This window comes from Oncorhynchus clarkii, chromosome 18 (genome assembly GCF_045791955.1).
Source record: "Oncorhynchus clarkii lewisi isolate Uvic-CL-2024 chromosome 18, UVic_Ocla_1.0, whole genome shotgun sequence".
In the NCBI taxonomy this organism is placed as follows: Eukaryota; Metazoa; Chordata; class Actinopteri; order Salmoniformes; family Salmonidae; genus Oncorhynchus; species Oncorhynchus clarkii.
In genome coordinates this window covers 22,520,286-22,525,398 of record NC_092164.1, presented here as the reverse complement: position 1 = coordinate 22,525,398, position 5,113 = coordinate 22,520,286, and the positions used below count along the sequence as shown (strand labels likewise).

Genomic DNA, 5,113 nt, shown 5'->3' with positions numbered 1-5,113 from the left:
ATGATTATGAATAATCAATTACGTAACTTTTCGAAAAACAAACAAATAAACAAACAAAACAAGTCAATAAGATTCCTCATCCTTGAATCAATTCAATAGATGCTTTTGTTTGTCACATTAGCACATGGTATAGCCCTAGTCATAGTCCAACTGTCTAAACGTAGTGTACTATTATTTTCCTAATTAAAACAAACATTGATCTCTATTAATGGCAAATACAAGTTTTCTTTTGTGGCAGCTTGTAAGCTGACGTCACTTTGGTTCCTTGAAGTGGAGCTGAATAAACCTTGAGAAGAGTCTCCTTCAATCTGCTGTTAGTAACTAACACACACACTCACTCACACCGAGACTCAATTACTGCCCAATTCCTTTCTTTATCATCTGTTACCGGCCTCTTTCAAAACGAAATCGAAAAGAGGCTAGAAGGCTACACGAAGTATTACTTGAAACAAAATCCCGTTGGAAATAAGTATTAGTGTCGAAACTAAAGGTAAGTGTCCTCTTATTTCAAGGTGGGGGTAAAGAAGACGTTCTGTTATATCATAGAACAAGCGATGTAGCTGGCTTGATTTGTTTCGCGAGGCGAGCTGTAGTTTCTTTGCTTACTGCGTGTGTCCCTCAATCGTCAACTGCAGATTGATAGAAACTTATCAAATGGACACAATGTTATTCTAAGCAATCGGCATGTGCGCCTTTACTGCATGGTAAAATAATAGACTACACCAAAGTTGTTTTCTAGAGTAAACGGAGTGTTTTTTGTCGTTGCTCAGATCAAGCTAGTTTGTGACCTGATAGTCGGAATCGTCTTTGTGTCCTCTCTCGTGCGCTTTTAATTGAACTGTTCTATTTTTTTTTTTTTTTAATAAAAACTGTTTTATTTAGTTCAGGAAAACTTTTTTGAATATGTTTTTACCTACTGTTATATATAAGTTAGCTAGTATTTTTTTGTGCACATTTAAAGGAACGATGTGGGAGTCAATGAAGGTAGGGAGCACAAGCTACCTTTGGTCTATTTAGCTGTCCGTTTACAGACAGGGCAAAATCCGAGCCAGCTAATAGCTCTTCAATGCGAAAATAAAATAATTAGTAAGCATAAACATAAATACTTGATTTAACAATATAATAGATTGTGTTATGGTTTGCCAGGTAAAATTACATATCTTATTAGTAAAATTAGTTTGATGTTTTTGTCGAGTTTCAGGCTCTTTTTTTTTTACAACTGGCTAAAGCTATCTTTTGTTGCTTCCTCAAACAAGAAGCAGCTGCTGCCTGGCCGAGTCGTTGAAATGTATCCCTTTGTGTATATTACAATATCCTCCATTTTTCTACCCTTCCAAACAACAAGCCTTTCGCCATCTTGGTTGATTTAAATTCCCTAAGCACCCCCATGCTTGAAGGAAACGTATCCATGTTTTACATAGAGAAAGTTTAAACTAGACTCTGGGAAAAGAAATGTAGACGGTGACGTCATGTGAAGTTTAAGAGAAATGTAAGGCAACATTTAGCCTGTGATTGGAAGGAGGAACAATTTGGTGTTGCGTTTGAAGAAGAGTGGGATTCAGCTACACCGTTACAGTGACATTATACAGTGTTGCAATAATCGGATACATGTTTTTGAACGCGCAAAACACACCAACGGTGTGTTTTAATAAGTAGTGGCAGGTGGAGATGGCATGCAAACTGCCTTTAAAAACTCGATTTTTTTTCTCTCACTGAACTTGGTTAGGTATTTTCTACATGCACGATTTCTAGTTTATCAATGACACTTTGATAAAGATGTTATTTGTCACAACACTGTTGTTCAATAACATGAATAGCACATATTATGTGTTTTAAACGTTCAACCGCTGGAATTAGGCAATAGGTTACACGGGCTAATCATAGTCGATTAGAATAAATATGCTATATCAGAATGATGTTATGACATATAGCCCAGTGTATCATCATGTTTTGCTATTGCATTTAAAAAAAATTATTGTTGAATGGACTAATAGCCAAGTAGTCTATTACGTTTAGACATTGATCAACAGCTATGGATGTTTACACAAATGTCAACTTTTAATTAGTCAAGCAAAGTATTATTAGTATTTTTTCCCTTTCCCCTCTTTTCCCATTTGCATTGTGGGAGTTGTTGACACTTGTTTACACATAAAAGGCAAAGATAGTGTGCCTAGGCTTCTCTACTGGTAATATCACAATGTTCACCTGAGATGACTATAGGTCTGGGCCTAATTATCATGCCATAAGTGGTATGCGCTATTGAACAACATGTCGCCTACTCGTTATCCACAAGCTCGTCATTGTAAAGCTCATTTCTGAGAAGATGGCAGAGGTGTGACAGAGACAGTAGGTAGCGATGACAGTAGGCTGGTTTGAGCTTTTTTTTATTACCATGTTATAACATATAACATGGTTCATTTGTGTGTTTTGTTGATGTTATAGCCGAGGAAAGATTTCAAACATAGGCTACCCAAAGTAGCAAACTGTCTAGTTTATCATCGAAGAATCTCCTGTCACACTAGAGATTATACTCCCATCACCAGTTGTTCTGGTGATCATCCATCCACCATATCCCTGTGTGATAGTCTTTAAAATGGATCCCAGTTGTTGTCTCACAAGCAGTTGTTGTAAAAGAACAACAACAATGATGCTTTGTGATAGGGAATCTAATGGTTTCACCTCCCACCCTCTTTGTTTGGATATTTACTGCTGCAAAGCTAAAGTGCACAGGAGCAGATGCTTAGCCAAACATCCTTGCTGAGGGAGGCGCGATGCCTTTTTCCTTCTGGGAATGGCTCCTCTCCTCTCCCTGTGCTGATGCATCGACATGACAGCTGCTTGATTTCATGGAGCTGCTAAGAAGCCATTAGTGGTATCAGTGAATTGAAACGGAACAGTCTCTCCCATTTTTCCACCACTATTACAAACGGCTATTGTTAGCTTCTTTTGTGTGTGTGTGTGTGCTGCAGCTGAACACACAGCAGAACAGGGCAGAGGAGCACTAATATACTTGTGTTGCTGTGTGTTTCCCCATAATGCGAGTGAGAGAGAACAAATCTGTCAGGGCTTGTTTGTGATGTTGGTTTGAAATGGAAGCAAACTGTGCTACCTCAAGCACACTCAAATCAGGGATGTTTCCATGCCTGGCCAAGAGAAGTAAAAAAAAAAAAACTGTAGTGCTCTCTCTCTCTCTCTCTCTGCCTCGCCTCCCCTCTCTCCCTCTCTTCCCCCCCACAGAATGTTGTTTTCTTTGCCAGGAGATAAAAAGGACTTCCGCTTGACTTGAACATTCAGGAATTAAAGATAGACATGTTTAAGCCCTATTTGCATGTCTACCCAACGCTGCACCAAACGGTTGCTATTGACTAAGCTGATTAGGAGAAATTAGGTTTAGGAGCCCCTGTGTCTGGGGGTGCTGAAACTGACAAAACTTGGACAGCTTTTCTACAGACAATCCCATATGCACACAAATCTATTCTGTCTAATCCTGTACTATTGAAATTAGGGCTAATAATGTTAGAGGAACGTGCCTGCTTTGGTGTCCATCATTTTTTTTGTCTTTTTGAAATGAGGTGAGGGTGGTTATCCAGTCAACAATCAAGCAGTTTGTCTCGATCTACGCTGCCACCCTTTCAATTGATCTTAAACGCAATGCCCACACGGCGCTCGCTGATTGCAGTGTGTACTGAATTTGATTAGCGTGCTATATTCCTATACTGCACCTCCTTGTGCTAGTTTCAATGTTTCCCTTCATTGTTTGTGAGACACTGTAACGAAGCATTTATTACTGTAACCCTGGAAACTAAGGTCTACATTGTTTGTTTCTGGCACTGATTTCCTTGTTTATGTTGTTTTGTATGGCCTACACAGAGATTGATTAGCTTCTGTAAACAGATCTTATGTGTGGTAAGGGAACGAACAGTTGGGTAAAGTCTGTGAAATCTCTGCACTGTAGTGGTGGTGTGTTGTTCACACTCATTTTAAGTTTTCAACTCTAAAGAGGAAGTAAGTTTGTTTTGTGTTATGTGAAATGAATCAACCAGAGCCTAATTACGTAAAGCTGGATTGTCACCGAGTCATCCAACCCTGTGTTTACTTCAAGCTCTCTCTCTCCCTCTCTTCTCAGAAGTCAAGTACTAACTTTTATAAAGATGTGTGGTGAAATTGATGGCCCTTTAGGGATGCAGGAATTGGCTTAAAATCCAAAATGTTTAATTAGGCTACTGCTGATTATTATTGTTGGCTATTAAACCTTTGTTACTGTGCACAATGATTGTCAGGTCTGAAAATGTTCCTTGCAGCAAGTGTTTGGGAATACTCATTAGCACAACTGTTGACAGAACATAACATAAGTCAATGACAGTATGACAAGTTTGTTAGTGCTCCTATGATCTACTTCACCTTCGCTTTGCTATTCTAGTCACACTGTACATTAAGTTGACATTAAGTAGCGACATGCATTTTTACATAGCCTAGCCTACATTATAGCACCCACATCCATTTTTACAAACATGGTGGTAGTATGCAAGATGAATGTCAGCAATATGCAAGAACATACTATGGGCATCTATGGTGGCCTGGTTCAGTTTGTGACATGAACTGAAAGTAACTGTGTCAAGGGGAGCATTACTGGTACAAGCAGATGTCAGTTTTACAGCAGTCTGGCTTGTTTAACACGTACAAATAATCTCTGTGTTATTGTTGCCTTCGTAGACTCCAAAAATAGTAGCATAAATGCCTTTTGTACAACCAGGTCACGCCAAGTTCAGTTTGTTTCTGAAATACCAAAGACACGGAGGCCATGTTTGGGAGAAAAGGAGGCGTTTAGCTGCTAAGGTCTTTGTTTTGTCCGTCCCCTGGGCTTCTTCCTATTTATCATTCAATGTGAGAATTTCCTTGATGAAACTCAAGGTTATTTTTTTATGGTCTGTCTGTGTCTGTCTGTCTGTCTGTCAGGATGCTTGTTGTTTCACTGGCAAGGTGAAGAGGTTGATTTCTCCCTCAAGTAATGCCTCATTTTCAAAGTCCTTGAGCTCTGCAGAAAGTCTGTAAAGGAGTAGGCTAGCCTGTCTGTCTGTAGATTCATTTTTCCTTCTTTGTTCTGTATCATAAA

At 39.1% G+C, this 5,113-nt stretch overlaps 1 protein-coding gene across 16 annotated transcripts in view; it reads left to right on the top strand.

Moving 5' to 3' along the window:
* The first annotated feature begins 317 nt into the window (after positions 1–317).
* Positions 318–5,113, top strand: part of LOC139373204 (bromodomain adjacent to zinc finger domain protein 2B-like) — an 87,935-nt gene continuing 83,139 nt past the window's right edge. For all 16 annotated transcript variants that reach the window (XM_071113399.1, XM_071113412.1, XM_071113409.1 and 13 more), the window contains exon 1: positions 318–490. The gene's annotated coding sequence lies outside the window, so the exon portion shown is untranslated. The remainder of the gene's footprint in view (positions 491–5,113) is intronic.